Consider the following 17,293-nt stretch of genomic DNA (forward strand, 5'->3'; position numbering starts at 1 on the left):
TGAGCTGGCCTCGCTAGCAGGAGATCCGCGCCACCCGGGCCTAGACTAGATTCACGAAGAAGTTATGCACGCACTTACGAACGTGTACATCTTTCCACAATCGTTGACGGCTTTGGTTACATTTATTAAAGAGTTTAGAATCACAAAAACATCCCAATCAACTGTTGTTACTGTTATTAACATCCTCCTGGTGCTTCGGAGGTCATTAACTGTTTAATAATTGTAAACAAAGCCGTCAAAGATTGAGGAAAGATGTACACGTTCGTAAGTACCTGCGTAACTGCTTTGTGAATCCGGTTTGCTGCAGACCATCGCAGTAAGAGCAGGAAGAACACTACAATGCCGTAGTTGACCTTGCTTGGTAAATTTCTCAAAACTTGGCGTGTAATTGCGACTTGACGCGATATTGCCTGACCTTTCTCACTTGTTATGGACCCCGAGCTCAATATTATCCTTGTATCTTTAATTTATTCCGCATTTACCTTTCACTCACTGAATGACTAATAGTGCTGCTGAGTACACCTAATATTTCAACCCATCCTCCTGAAATGGTAGTACTTATAGTAGCACTCGGCAGTAGGTAGTACTTTGAGAATGATCGACTTGAGAATGGTCCAGGACGGACCGAAACGTCGTCGTCCCTTCACCTTCTAGTGTGTGGTCTGGTCAACATACTTTAGCCACGTTATTGTAACTCCTTGCTTGCAGTAGGCAGTACTTATAATAGTACTAGGTAGTAGGTAGTACTTATAGTACTACCTCGGTACTCGAAAATATCCGTATGTAGTGATGGGCCACCAATAAGTCATTAGTACAAAGAAGCTTCATAGAGTCTGGAAAAAATAAAGCTAGAAGCCAAACTTATATATTCTTAGGCCTAGTATAGCATGTATTAGACCTAGGATTGCTAGGTTAGGTTAGATCTAAGGTAAGTTCGGTTTGATCTTATACTTATGTTGCCGGTAAAAAAGTTTCAGATTTGTCCAAATTTACCGACACGAAACTCAACTTTCTGGCGGCCCGTCACTATAGACTGGTACTTTAAATCAAATAGTTACTATACATACTTTAATTTTAGGAGGCTAGGCTGTAATATTTGTGTTCCGACACATACAGACTACTAAGTAGAATAAACTTGCTTCTACAAACCAGCATACACCGAAGAATTAGTTTATTGGATTAAATTTATTTCGCACAGAGGCGGGCATTAAAATACATATATATAAATAACATTACCCCTAGTATAGCAATCACGACAAAATGAGTACTCCGTGCGGCCTGATTTCCCGGAGATGAAAGGAATGGGGCGAGAGATGACCTTGGGAGAAGGTAGGAGCCGGAGTGTCTCTCGGGAGTGGAGGAGAAATGGGGCGGGAGGTCGTCAGGAGGCGGGAGGTCGTCAGGAGGCGGGAGGTCGTCAGAGGGCGGGTGGCCGTCAGTGGGCGGGAGGTCGTCAGTGGGCGGGAGGTCTTCAGGGCGCGGGAGGCCGTCTGGCGCGGGAGGTCGTCAGTGGGCGGGTGGTCATCATGGGCAGGAGGTCGCTTGGCGTGGGAGGTCGTCAGTAACAAGGTCGCCTGGGGCGGGAGGTCGTCAGTGGGCGGGAGGTCTTCAGGGGTGGATCATCATGGGCGAGAAGCCGTCTGGCGCGGGAGGTGGTCAGGGCGCGGAAGGTCGTCTGGGGCGGGAGGTCGCGTCCAGCTGAAGGCATACTTCCCGGCTCAATACACCATGTCTGCTGCCATCATATACGCTGTTGACTAACATTTTGTGGCGATGAATTCCGATGATCGTAACTTAGCATCAGTATTTAGTGCATTGAACGACTTTTAGTACTATAATTACTGGCATTATTATAATTTAGGCATTGGTTAGGTTAGGTGTTTAGGTTCTGTTGGCCATTATTTGTATTTGTAGTACGTGGGTGAAGCATTTATAGCGTTGTAGTGTTGTAGTCCGAACAAAATTCGCCAGTGAAGCATTTGTTCCGGAAGTGTTCGGACGTTTCTAGAACAGTGCTTATTATGTGGTGGTACGTGGTACGTATTTGAAGTACGTACCACGTACTTCAAATACAAATAATCGCCAACAGAACCTAAACACATAACCTACGCCTAACTATATATAGAATTGTAATATATAATAATATATATTACAGTTCTGTACATAGTTAAGTTATAGCTGTATACAGTCTGTATATAGCACAGGTTTCCTGTGCCTTTTTTCGCCAACTTCGAGGTCATCTCCGTAGCTCACAGTTCCTGCGACGGCGCTGGAACCAATCGTATTGGTGTTTACCTTCCCATTGGAGACTTTCGGCGCCGTGGAGAGGGAGGACCTGCTGCATGGGTAACAGCTTCTCCATATCAACCGACCCTGGCTTTGCGCCCTGGAGAAGCCACTCTAGACCGACAACCAGAGCGCAACTCCATAGTCTCCTGAGACTGATGGGTGCCTACTATTAGTAATAATAATATTAACTTATATATGAACAACTTATTTTTAATAAACATTATGTTAAAACTGATGAATGCATCTTGGGGGGGCCGACCCCTTCTTCAACGAGCCTACTGGCCTGAGAAAGATTGCTGTCTTAGACATAACTAAATAAAACTTCAATGAATATTTATTACATATTTTATAACACAATATATAAAAAATTACAAAACGCTTTTGTGGAGAGCTACATCATATTGTTTAAATTACACATAAGAATATGGAAAATTGTAGCACGCTTATTGAACTCTCACAAGGCAGCTCCTATTTAATTTTGCGTATACTAGGGCTTATTTTCATATACACGCAAACTCTATAAAACAGTATATCTAACAACAAATATACATGCCCACGCACATACTGCCACGCGCACACGCACGTACTGACACGCGCACACGCAATATCGATAAAGAGTCGTGTGGAAAGTTAACCATGTTAACTGGTATAGCCTAGTGAACCGTCCGGGGGAGAAACTGGACAAAACTGGCAATACTCTCAGCACTGTTGTTGTTCACAGTGTTCAATGAATACTGTATTAATTACTATTGATAGTGAGGTGAGGCCACTCCAGACCTGGAGGCCGACACCAGAGCGCAACTCCATAGTCTCCTGAGACTGATGGATGCCTACTACTATTGTTATGATTCACTTTATTATTATTATTTTGGTTTATTTTATTATCGTGACTTGTTTTGCTGAAATTATATATTATAATTATTTTAGAATTTTAATTTGTATTTGCATTAGTATTGCAATATTTAAACTATACATAGTTTATTTAAATATATACATATTTAAATTAATTGCAATATTTAAACTATACATAATTCATGCGTATGAAAGTGAGATGCATAATGATAGTGTAGGCTACTGAGGAACCAAACAAGTTGCACACATTTTATATATATATATATATATATATATATATATATATATATATATATATATATATATATATATATATATATATATATATATATATATATATATATATATATATATATATATATATATATATATATATATATATATATATATATATGCAAGTTTCACATCTTGCGTATATACAAGCTCTCCCTATCCTCACTTGCCCAACCACCTCTCTGGGGGTATCTTTCCTTTATTATTTGATTGAGTGAATGCCTTGAGAACTCGCTCTGGCATTGCCCTTCGCCTTGCTGCCCATGGCCTCGTCGCGCACAGACGTGTCTGCAACTGTGTAGTGGCAGACTAGTACACCTCGCCACAGACGGTTGCCTGGCATAAAGTAAACCTCAATTGAACAGGCTCAGTGGCATATTGAAAAGGAAGTATACAGGTGGTGTGGGACTACACATGTGCTTCCACCATGGCCAACACCTATCTCCAGAGGCAGACGATGAGGTACAGTGATCACCAAACCACAGAACAGACGATGAGGAAAAGACGACTACGTTTCGGTCCGTTCTGGACCAATATCATGTTGTGATAATGGTCCGGACTAGACTAGATAAGGGTCCAGGATAGATCGATACGTCGTCGGCGTCTCATCTTCTCGTGTGTGGGGGGGGGGGTCATCTCCTATCTCCATGATAGTGGAACCGGTGGTGCTGTACATTCAAGGATACCAAGGAAGGTAGCAAACACAGTGTTACAGCTTCACTTTTTATCTCGAAAGGCTCAGAGACATTAAGCTCATGGGGGCAAACGTGTACTCTGATTCTTGAACGAGTTGGGTGATAAACTCCTCGTGGAAATCAAAGACCACCGAGCGACCATTTTTGGTTCCAGCGCCTCGCATTGCTATATCGCGAGAAAATTATTGATATTGCTAGCATCTAGGCACACGTCCCACCTTTAAGACCTAGATATTTTTACTTACAATCGATTACATGCGATTACAGTTCGCATGTAATCATGCGAATTGTAACCCAACAATACTAATTCAATAAAATAAGAAGTGGCATAAGAAAATGCTTAAACGAATTCAGAGAAACGTTAAGCTTTCTGAATGCTTTAGATTTTCTTCTCCAAGACTACGGGTCCTCGAGATAATTCCAGAGTTGTTAATAGATTGTTGGTTTAATTGACGATGGAGACCGCAGCGCACGATTAAGCGAAATTATTACCTTTAGGAATTAGGTTTTTAGGTCAAGTTGCCGTGGCGGCTCTCCTCGCCTGACTTACCTCGCTCTGTATATATACTTTGAGAGCCCTTGAGACGCAGGGAATTGTGTCAAGGGGCAAACAAAGACTGTCTGGGTGGCGCCGGCCTCCTCTCACGTCACAACTTCGTGTCAGTCACACATTGAAGCCCCCCCCCCCTGGGGTCAAGGAGGCTCCGGGTCCCCCCCCCCTGGGGTCGAGGAGGCTCCGTCCCCCCCCCCCCTGGGGTCAAGGAGGCTCCGCCCCCCCCTGGGGTCGAGAAAGCTCCGTCCCTTCGCTGGGGTCGAGGAGCGATATTATCATTGGGGGGTAGAAATAGCCTAAGCTACTCTATCCCTTTGAGATGTATTTATTGCTTATCTCAATAAACATACTTGAACTTGATATTATCATGAAAATCATTGACAAACTGAAAGATTAAAAAGCTCCAGGTATGGACGAAATTTAATGCAAAGTCATCAATGAACTGGCAGATGAACTGTGTTTACCACTGAAACTTCTTTTCAGAAAATCACTGGACCAAGGGATAGTTCCCTAGATTGGAAAATATGCAAATGTCACCCCTATTAAAAAAAAATAAGCAGAAAGAGGACATCAGCAAACTACCGTCCGATCAGCTTGACAACACACATCTTTTTCTTTATTACATAATCTTTTTCTTTATTACATAATATACAATATGTGCAAGTTCACGGACAGACTTCTAAGGGAGGGAATAATTCATTATCTCACAGTGAACAATCTCGTACAATCAACGCAACATGGGTGTGTTAAAAATACACCCTGCCTTACAAACCTAAATTTTAGCCAAATATCCCCAGTTTGACAACTGTAGGTAGTAACTAAGTGACTGTAACCTATCCACCGCTGCCCACTGGATGGGGGGCGGTGTGCAGGACAAACATATCAGTTGTGACACTAGCTCTCCACATGTCAGATGCTTAATTTAGAAACTGTACTTGTGGTTGATCTCGAACCCATTGATGATGTGACGATTTATATCAAATTTTGTAACTTGTTTAGCTAAATGAACTGTGGAGTTCAGTCCCTGAGCCCATTATGTGCCTCTGTAACCCTTTCCACTACCGCCCACAAGATGGGTATGGGGTGCATAATAAATGAACTAAACTAACTTACAAACCTGCTTACATTTTTCTATACTGTAACCAGCTATTCTGATAAAGGACTTCAAGTAGTTGTAGTACACATGAACTTTGGTACAGCTTATGATAAGGTACCACATGACAGCCTAGCAAGGAAAATACAACCACGTAAAATAAATGGTAGAATACTATAATGGATAAAATAATGGTGTATATAGAAAGCAAAAGGTTGTCCTAAACGGAAATTAATGTTCTACATGAACTCTACAAATGGTCTAAAGATCTGATAAATACTTTTTAATCTCGAGGAATGCAAGACCTTGCATGTGGGACATAACAATGCACAAACCACAACTACCAAATTATCAACATTACCTTAAAACAGATTGATGAAGACAAGAACCTTACAATCAGAGTCAATCATTCACTGAAAGTTGCACAAATTGAGCGACAGTAAAAAAAAAAAACTAAATAAACCCTAGGAATGAACAAATCCCCAAGAGCCGTGATGAGCGTTCGAACCTACGTCCAAGAGGATCCCAGTCGATTAAGGCGCGTCTGGGATCTTCTCGGATGTAGGTTCGAACCCTCATCACGGCCCTTGTGGATTTGTTCATTTGATGCATCACGCTATTGTGATTTGTGTATGTAAACCCTAGGAATAGTTGAGCGAAGTTTAAGGGAAAAGAAGGTAGTACGGTAGTTATTTAAGTGTATAATTCTCAGGTGTGCTCCGTCTTGGATTATTGTATCCCAGCGTGGAGACCGTCGTCAGAATAACACGGCTGCTTCGGAGAAAGTTTAATACCGAGCAACAAAAATTATTCCAGAACTAAGATAACTCTCATACCAAGAACGGTTGAGGGCCGCAGGACTAACAACTCCGCAAACTAGACATGACAAGGCTGATCTCGTCGAAACTTTTAAAATACTGAACAGTTTGGAGGATATTGATGGAGACAAACGTCTTTACAAGGTCAGATGTAACACAAACAAGGAGCAACTATTTAAAGCTCAACAAGTCACAATGTAGTATGTTGAGAAAAATGTTTCTGCACTCGTACGGTTATAAACCCATGGAACCGCCTACCCGCCGAAACCGTAAATGCCAAAATACTGCTGAATTTCAAAATCCAGCCTGATAAAATCATCAGAACAAATGGGGGGTGGGGGCCTCTGACAAGTCGCCAGCTTCCTGTCCTCGTCGAGGCCACTAGAGACATAATGGCCCTCATGTAAATTCAGGTAAACTGTAAATGGTCAAACTGAGTGGGATGTACCAGACATCGTGGTCCGTCGAACCGGTTCCTTCATGTTAAGCAACAGGAACAATGGCGTAGAACTTACCATAATACCACAAACATTTGCGAGACCACGTTATTAGCACGACAATATCTTACATTGTTCCAAGACCAGGTGAGTATTCACCTAGTTGTGTTTACAGCGTCGAGCAACAGCTCCCAAGCTCCCGCTCTTTTTATCTTCTGCACAGTTTTCTAAGGACTTTTATTCCTCGTGATTCTCGTCGTATTACCTGTCGAAGTTGTTTACTGAATTTACCACAACGATCTCCTTCTGTAGCTCATTTCACTTGCCACCCTTAGGTTGGAGATGTTTTCCACGATGTCTGTATAGCAGATCTGTGTTTACAGCTTCCACCCGAGAGATCCCTCAGGTTTGGAACGTTTCAAGTCAAATATCTCTCAGGACGAATAGCGTCAGGGGAAGCCGTAAAGGGGCCGGATACACCATTGCCAATGACTGCACAGGGACAGAATCGATAGACTCCGGAAGGGACGGAAGAGGGGGAGGAAAGGGGGGACAAACTGCGGACTCACGCTCCCCCATTCCCCCAAATAGCAACAGGTGGGCGGGTGGCGAGAGGCAGGCCCGGATACTATTTCAAACGGTGAAGCAAATATAGAACTTGGGGTTCTCCCTGAAGCCTCTCTATATGGCAGACAAAGGAAGTGATGAAGGGAGGATGATTGATATATTTAATTTCAGGCCTATCAACCTCTGAATGTATATTATAAAGTCATCACAATCGTTTACTCAGCACTCAGCAAATACTTTAAACCTGAACTTTTTTGTTCAAGAACAAAAACAAACTCGCAATATATACACATCAAGAAGCAGAATAAACCCGAAGATGTTTAGAATTCTTCTAGAGAGAGGAGTGTGTATCTACTACTGAATTATATATTGAGTACAATTTGAAGCTTATTAGAAAAAGTGCCGCTGAATCTGGAGTGTGTGTGTACTCACCTAGTTGTGTTTGCGGGGGTTGAGCTCTGGCTCTTTGGTCCCGCCTCTCAACCGTCAATCAACAGGTGTACAGATTCCTGAGCCTATCGGGCTCTATCATATCTACACTTGAAACTGTGTATGGAGTGTGTGTGTGTGTGTGTGTGTGTGTGTGTGTGTGTGTACCCACCTATTTGTACTCACCTATTTGTGCTTGCGGGGGATGAGCTTTGGCTCTTTGGTCCCGCCTCTCAACTGTCAATCAACTGGTGTACAGATTCCTGAGCCTACTGGGCTCTATCATATCTACATTTAAAACTGTGTATGGAGTCAGCCTCCACCACATCACTGCCTAATGCATTGTGTGTGTGTGTGTGTGTGTGTGTGTGTGTGTGTGTGTGTGTGTGTGTGTGTGTGTGTGTGTGTGTGTGTGTGTGTGTGTGTGTGTGTGTGTGTGTGTGTGTGTGTGATATGTCATCATCTTTCCTGGTCCAACTTACGCATTGTGGAAATAATTGGAAAGGACATTAATGAATGAAAACGTGTAAATTATCTGTATGATGCGGTAATTAAGATATGAGAAAAAGGTATTATGAATATAATACAGTTTAAGAGCAGATTAGCGTCAATAACAACGTTTAAATGCTGTAAAAACTATATATATATATATATATATATATATATATATATATATATATATATATATATATATATATATATATATATATATATATATATATATATATATATATATATACCATGGCGTGTATACGCAAGTCTGAAGTCAGGATACGTAATAGCAAAAATGTCTAAATAAACTTCATATTTTCATAAACTGAAGAGAGTTGTATATTGTATAATGAAGGAGTTATGCATATTGTAGACATGCAAGCCTGATACGTGACGCAGCACCCATAAATATTTTTGAAACGCGCGTCTGTGAGACGTCAACGCACTAAGTATTAGAATTTGAATCTGCAAGCAGGTTAGTGCTCGACGTTTATCACAAACTATTATTATCTGACAGAACTATATATATACACACACACACACACAAGTTCAAAAAGTACAACGCGCATATAGCGCGCGCACGACGGCAACAGCTAAAGGACGTCATTTAACTGGAAATTTCTGCCTGCAAAGCCGGATTAAGCTGGCTCCCCTGCCCCCTCCAATACCCCTGGCGCCCCTCCGTCATCCATTCCCACCCTCCGTCCCCCAGCCAGCGGTCCCCCACCCCGACCTCTCTCAACAGAACAACCCCCCCACCATCCCCACCCACCCCACGGCACAGGAGACCCTGCCTGTCCATTTTCATTAGCTTCATAATAATAATTCATTGTGTCGTGGGGACAGGCAGCCACAGTGTATTCATACACGTTAGGCTTATATCGAGGTCACCCCCCCTTACTGACCCCGCCTATAGGATGCAACCCGTCAACTAGCTGACTCCTGCGAACATATTGATTCCAAGGTGAACAGGTGCATGAGGCTAGAAAAAATACATCAAACCATTTCTGTCCCGCCCGGGATTCAAACTCGGAATTCTCGATTGTGAGTCGAGAACGAACGCCACTGTACTACCGAGACCCCTTCATATACTGTAGTAAACACTGGTTTTGCTACATTAGCCGATTCTATATATTCATATATAGAGAAAAATAAAGTTAGAGATGAATTCACACATACAAAAAGAATAGGGGTGGTAGGAGAAGAAAACATCAAAGTGTTCAGCGAGGATCCACAAGGTCTTCTCTGAGTACTCTTTATTTTCTTCTCCGAGGCTATGGAACCCTACACTTGCACCAGAGGTGGTACCCCCTGCATTATATATATATATATATATATATATATATATATATATATATATATATATATATATATATATATATATATATATATATATATATATATATATATGCAATTGACGATCACGAAACACTGATCGTTTGTATGCGGAAAATCCGGCCCCAGTGTGTGTACTCACCTATATGTACTCACCTATATGTGCTTGCAGGATCGAGCATTGACTCTTGGATCCCGCCTTTCGAGCATCGGTTGTTTACAGCAATGACTCCTGTTCCATTTCCCTATCATACCTGGTTTTAAAATTATGAATAGTATTTGCTTCCACAACCTGTTCCTGAAGTGCATTCCATTTCCCCACTACTCTCACGCTAAAAGAAAACTTCCTAACATCTCTGTGACTCATCTGAGTTTCAAGCTTCCATCCATGTCCTCTCGTTCTGTTACTATTCCGTGTGAACATTTCGTCTATGTCCACTCTGTCAATTCCTCTGAGTATCTTATACGTTCCTATCATGTCCCCCCTCTCCCTTCTTCTTTCTAGTGTCTTCCTTCCTCCATCCTGTGTGTGTGTGTGTGTGTGTGTGTGTGTGTGTGTGTGTGTGTGTGTGTGTGTGTGTGTGTGTGTGTGTGTGTGTGTGTGTGTGTGTGTGTGTGTGACAAATAAATATATGTAGTAGATATGTTAGAGGAAAATAGGTTGGGAAACATTAGACAAAGAACGGTTAGAAAGGCGGGGTCCAAGAGCTACCAGGTCGATCCTGCAGGCACACAAACTCTACGTAGCGGAGAACACAGAACATATTCTACATATAGTCTACATATTCCTTGTCTGCATATTCCTTGACTGTCAGAAGTCATTTAATACGGTCCCGCATGAAGGACTTCTACTCAAACTAGAAAAGCAGGCTTGCGTACCTGGAAGAGTCTTGAGATGGGTAAGAGCGCATCTCTCGGGAAAGAAGGAAAGGGTTACATTGAGAGTAAAGACATCAGAGTGGAAAGTGTTACGAGAAGAGTACTATAAGGATTGGATTTAGGGTTCATCCTGTCTCTAATACATGTCAGTGATCTAACAGAGGAAATTGGCTCCTTTATATCAATATTTGCAGATGATGCAGCACTAATGAGAAGGGTATAATTAGGGTTAGATTGTGATGCATTGCAAGAGGATTTGGATACACTCCAGAAGTGGTTGGAAAAATGGCTGCTAGAATTTAACCCAGCCAAATGCAAAGTTATGAGTCTACTGGAGCATAAACTGGTAAATCTCCTTAGGTCGTGCTAAAAGAAGACGAACCTGCATATGAGATGCCTGTTAATAATTGTTAGAGTGTTTGATGTTCATACGCTGTGTCCACTTTTTTATTCTAGCGATGTCTGTCGATTATTTCAGTGTTCCTCGGGATCTTCCTACTGATACACACACACACACACATTAGTAATCATATTCCAGATTTACAAATTTGGTAGATGTAATGTAAGACCCCTTACATATCTAACTTTGCCTATGCGTAACTACTTTAAATAGGCCTGACTGTTTTAACACTACACTGACCGTATTTCATTTTTATTTTGAATGCATCACTTATGATCCTATCTCTCTTCTCCTCGTCGGTACAGCATTCAATCCCCGAGTAGCAGAACACCATTCCTCTACTCCATCCTTATATTCCAGCTCATTTACAGTCTCCCAAGTCGCTTTAGTCTAATAATTATACTTATCCTCTCTCCCTCTCGGGGCGAGGCTAGCAGAGGCGGACGAAAGGGCCTCCCGCCCGCTGGGGGGTGACCCAGTTCCGCCAGACTTGGGTCACTGACCTACAGCCAGCTGGGGCTGCAAGACTCCTTGAAGTCCAGTCCTTTTGTATTGTAGGATTTTTCAACGAGATTAATTGCCCTTCAGACATGATGAACTTTTGGATAAATAAAAATGGGGTTCGATTTCACAATTCGCCTACTGAGGAAGTAGGAGTATTACTTCAAAAAGAAGTAATTAAGTCTTTTGGTTGAAAAGCTAGTTTGCATATGTGAAAATTAATATTGTCATTACAGAATCATTTTTTTTAAGATGGCAAAACAATGATGCTTTCATTGCCAATTTTCATGTTCCTGTTTTGTGTTCACATATGTGTATATATGTAAATATGTAGATATGTATGTATATGCTATCCTAATGCTCTTACAGAGGTCAAGCGCTGCTGGCTTTTTATGTCCTGATTCTCGTGCTGTTATTCGTTTAATACAATGCTTCTCTTACCGCGTTATTTTGTATTTTGTCCAGTGTAGCGTGCTTTCAACCGGGCTATCAAAACAAGATGCTTAACACTTACGGTTATTCTATTTTGCGGGCGCGAAGTATCTATATTAAAACAAAATTGTTCCTAAACCATATAAGATATTCATTATACAACACATATTTCTGACATTTCTTTGGTGAACACAATCTGCCAAGACGATGCCCTTCCCTCATACTGCAGATTCTGCAACTGTCAAAGATGCTCAGGCGGGTTTCATCTGGAATCTACATAGTTACCTGTATCCACGGCGAATACTTGTTGCAGGCGATGAGTCACAATAACGTGGCTAAAGTATGATGACCAGACCACACACTAGAATGTGAAGGGACGACGACGTTTCGGTCCGTCCTGGACCATTCTCAAGTCGATTGTGCCTATGGACCATTCTCAAGTCGAATACTTGTTATCACAGATTCCAGAAAACTTAATTTTCGTTCAAACTGGCTGAAATTGTCGGCAACAAGTGTATTGTACTATAGTTCAGATTAACTGCATGACTGCTCTTCTGTTTGCCTTTCCATCGTTATACATTGTCACCGTACTGTTGCCTGATGGCACTTTTGATTTATTGAAGAGTCTTTAGAATGAAATATTCAGTATGGTCTCTGCCAGCACTTTCAGAAGCACACAAATGGCTCTTTTTCATGTCCATAAATTCCATGGTAACCAAACCACACAACAGAGGATAGAGAAACGACGACGTTTTGGTCCGTCCTGAACCATTATCAAATCGTGTGAGAGGAAGAGAGGAAGGTACGAGTTAACAAAGAAGAGAGTGCTATGGGGAGCAGGTAAGAAAGTAACATTAATTTCCTTCATCCGGTTTACAACATTGGGAAAACTTAATATTTAGTCTATAGGAATTAGTTTATATTTAGCATAGGAGGATTTATATGTAGTTTATATTTAGTTTTGTTCGTCTTATAGCAATTTTTCGATTTTGTTTATGCCGTTAGAGGAAGAGATTCTCACGGCACTGGAACAGCATAGTAATGACGGACGGTAAATATGCTGGGAACACTATTTTTGGCATGGTGACGGAAGCCTCATGACCATTTCACGACATGACACTTCGATCCCTACGGTGACTTTTGAACATCACTGCAAGTTGATCAAGTTCCCCTTTAATGCTGTCCCTGCCTTCCAGGCAGCGCATTGTACTATGTAATATATTATTTATAGAATATATGATGTTTTTACATATAGAAAATCACATTGAGCTACTATATTAGTTTTGGACATGAATAAAACCATAAGTTGTATATATCTCATGTTTTCATCCATGTCCAGCAAATAACGCAGTAGGTCTCTTCCTCTCGGGGCGAGGCTAGCAGAGGCAGACGGAAGGGCCTCCCCCGGCTGGGGGGTGACCCAGTTCCGCCAGACTTGGGTCACTGACCTACAGCCAGCTGGGGCTGCAACACTCCATTGCAGCAAATAACTTTTCAAAAAGATAAATTGCCCTTCACGCGTATAAATATTTTAGATAGATAAAATATTGGGGCTCGATTTCAGAATTCGCCTTATTGAGGTAGGAAACTTTATCCGTTTTTTGTATCCATATATAATCGTTATAATGTATGTACACATATCAATGGATCTAGCCATCAAGAGGATTAGTCAAAATTCACTGGATGCAACTTAAAATGTAAAGGCAGTGTCTGGGATGCTCCCGGACGCAGGTTCGAATCCTCGTCACGGCCCTTGTGGATTTGTTCTTTTTTTAAATGTAAAGCTTTATATATGCTTTATGCAGTTTAACTAAAGTTACAAGATCATGTAATTTCATCGGTTGTATCATCCCGTAAATGTCTTTTTTATTTATTTTTAAGGCACTCTCCCACTAAATAATAAATTGATGGTGTCGCAGTGAAGTTGGGTTCGTTCTCTACTCACAATCATTAATCCCGGGTTCGAATCCCGGGTGGAATAGAAACAGTTCGGTACGTTTTCTGTCACCTAATATCCTGTTCACCTAGCAGTAAATACCTACCCGGGAGTTAGTAACTACACAACAGAAGAATCAGTAATTCGACCTAGGGAAGGCAGGAATCTCAATAGAAGCCTAACGTATATTCATACACAGGCTTGTTCCTGACAAATATATTATTAATTAATTAAAATCTGCTACCTCGGTTATTTGTATATGTCTATAAGACGATTTATATGTTACCAAATAAAATCCTACGACAGAATGATTGCACAAAGGTATTACATTATTATTTCATGACAAAAATTACTAATATTTTCCATCTCATCCTCCACAAATAATAAACCTATACAGCTACTGTATGGAATGTACAAAATTGATGTGTTTTATTTGAATACTAATTAAAGGGCATGTCAAAAGGTCGAACATTGTAACCTCAATGTTTACCCAACCTGTCCTAGGCCTAAATATCAATCCTTGGCCTAGCATACACAGTTTTAGGCATAACTTAATACATGTATCTATATATATATATATATATATACCAAACAAGGTCTAGAAAAAAATAAAGTTAGGCTTTCTTTTTTTTCAAGGGCCTTTTACAAAATTAGTAGTACAAAAGTGGACTTTTTTGGGCGCAATAGTCCATAGTTGTATTTTCTTCCATACTATATAGGTACTATAATTTTGGATGACGGGTCGTTTCTAATCATACAAGAACTTTTGGTCGTACAGCTTAACGACACTTAAACATGGCTTTTCTGATCCCGAGAGTTTTGTACTCGTCCACAGGAAATGTTCAGTAGCCTAGATTCTTTATCAAAGTAACCTCATTCTGGATTTGTCTTTATTTGAGCCGCCTGTACTGCCTACAAGATTCTTACTTGTTAACTTCGTGACTACTGTATGATAAACTATAACATCGTAGGCTACTATATATACCCTTACATGAGTTACAGCTACTCCGTAACTTTGCAGTCCCTGAGGTGTAGTGATAAGATACTCGCCTGGCGTTTCGCGAGCGCTTTGTCTTGAGTTCGAATTCTGGCCAATGTATAGGTGCCAGCAGTCTCACGTGGCACGGTTAGAGGCAGAGAGTCCTAAATGGCTTTTTGGGGGGTCTTCCTAAGGAAAGCGAAGCTACAGGCCTACTGTTCAGTAATGCAATGCAGATGTACTATCGTCATATAGGCCTCGGGTCCTGTCTTCACCGACCGTGCATATCAACAGCTCCGCCAGTTTTCTTCACATATACATCATCAAATAAGTAACACTCAGGCTTGTTACAGACACTGGCTCTTCACACATGTATTCACCTAGTTGTGTTTGCGGGGGTTGAGCTGTGCTCTTTCGGCCCGCCTCTCAACTGTCAATCAACTGTTTTACTAACTACTTTTTTTCCCAACACCACACACACACACACCAGGAAGCAGCCCGTGACAGCTGACTAACTCCCAGGTACCTGTTTTCACCCTGAATGCCCCTAGGTAACAGGGGCATTCAGGGTGAAAGAAACTTTGCTCATTTGTTTCTGTATGTAGCTTAATTTAGAGACTGTACTCTTGTGGTCGGTCTCGAATCCATTACTGATGTAACAACTCGATACATTAAATTTTGTAACTAGCTCATCACGAATGTAACTTACTTAGCTAAGTGCATTTTGAGGTTCAATCACCGAGCCCATTTTGTGCCTCTGTAACCCTTTCCACTACCGCCCACAGGATGGCTATGAGGTGCATAATATATGAACTAAACTAACTATACAGTACTTACCAAACAAGACGGAAGTTGCTGTTATTTTTAACTTTGCGTCCCCTTGATATCAGGCTGCAGCTGATGATGTGAACCAAACAGCAGCCAACACTGACTGACAAGCCTTCGTGAACCTTTCTTGTTGCTGTGTAGAGTAATGAACACTCCCACCAAACCCAAGGACTGTCCTTATTAAAGTATTATGTCCATTCTCCGTGACTACAGGAGCCCGCGTTATGTTCCTTCCCTGGCCGGGGCGTCTTTGTTTATGGAGGGAGGGAGAGAGGGAGAGAGGGAGCAGGGGCAACGCACGCGCCTTGTCGCCCTTCCTCCTTCCCAATGGGAAGTGGGAGGGGAAGGGAAGGACCTTAGACAAGCCGCCAGTTTCCTGTCCCCCCCCCCCCCCCCCCCCGGCCGAAGCCACTATATAGGGATGGTGGCCCTGCTTTTTGACACACTGTACTCCCCTTCATATAGTCTAGGGTAGCTGCACAAATGCATTTGTATCTAATGTATTAATACAAAAAAAATCGGGTAAATTCAATTCTTGCTCTCCTTCATTATTTCCCAGCACCTCCCCCACTTCCCTTCCCTTTTTTATTATTATTTTTTCCCCTACTCCTCCCGTTCGCTCATTTAATATCCCTTAAATCTCCCTGATGTCATATTTATGTAAGAATATAACTATCAAAAGAAAGTATATAACTATAAAAAAAAACTGTCATCATAATGGCTATATAAACGTATTATGCACGTCACATCCTAAAATTTCCTCGATAGTACTGGGCGCCACATATATGGATCATGCAGTCAAATCAGTAGAGTCCTACATGTTACTATTGCTCGGCTTAGACTCAGTTATAAGTATATTTGGGAGTTTTCATTACCTGCTGATGTAGACCAAATGTAAACTAAATTATTTGCATACCTTCCGTCACTATGTGATGTAGTGTGAAGAGATACAGGCATTTAGAGTTGTATAACAAATGGTCCAGAAAATGTGTAAATATTTCATTCAAAATGATTTACTACCAGAAGTTTTAGCCAGATATCGCCAGTTTACTAAGTATAGAGAGTAAATGTGGGTGACTAAGCCTTTCACCGCCGCCCGTGGGATGATAAAGCCACAACGAAATTAGTGAATTTCGAAAAAAAAATTCAGACAGCTTCACCAGCGTAATATTTTTCATCAAATTATATTTTTTTCTTAGTTTCCTAATATTTTGTATTTATAAATATTATTTGAAATAATGCATTTATATTTTAGAAATGTTTCACTCAGCTTGTACAGTATTGTACTTTAAATTGCACAAGAAGTTGATACCTGGTTGATGGGGTTCTGGGAGTTCTTCTACTCCCCAAGCCCGGCCCGAGGTTGTAAGTGTTATTATAAGGAATGTGTTTATGTTGTATTCATAACCCCCACTAATCTAGTGCATGTGTCCACGAGCCTCTGCCCCACCCCCATAATCTTCCCCATACCAGTAGAGTACATTATTGTACTCTTAGACTCAGTC

At 41.3% G+C, this 17,293-nt stretch overlaps 1 protein-coding gene across 1 annotated transcript in view; it reads right to left on the reverse strand.

Moving 5' to 3' along the window:
• LOC123768472 (monocarboxylate transporter 9) overlaps nucleotides 1–16,024 on the reverse strand; it is a 78,915-nt gene extending 62,891 nt beyond the window's left edge. Inside the window, exon 1 of the mRNA XM_045759042.2 lies at nucleotides 15,798–16,024. The gene's annotated coding sequence lies outside the window, so the exon portion shown is untranslated. The remainder of the gene's footprint in view (nucleotides 1–15,797) is intronic.
• Between the last annotated feature and the right edge of the window lie 1,269 nt (nucleotides 16,025–17,293).

This window comes from Procambarus clarkii, chromosome 35 (genome assembly GCF_040958095.1).
Source record: "Procambarus clarkii isolate CNS0578487 chromosome 35, FALCON_Pclarkii_2.0, whole genome shotgun sequence".
In the NCBI taxonomy this organism is placed as follows: Eukaryota; Metazoa; Arthropoda; class Malacostraca; order Decapoda; family Cambaridae; genus Procambarus; species Procambarus clarkii.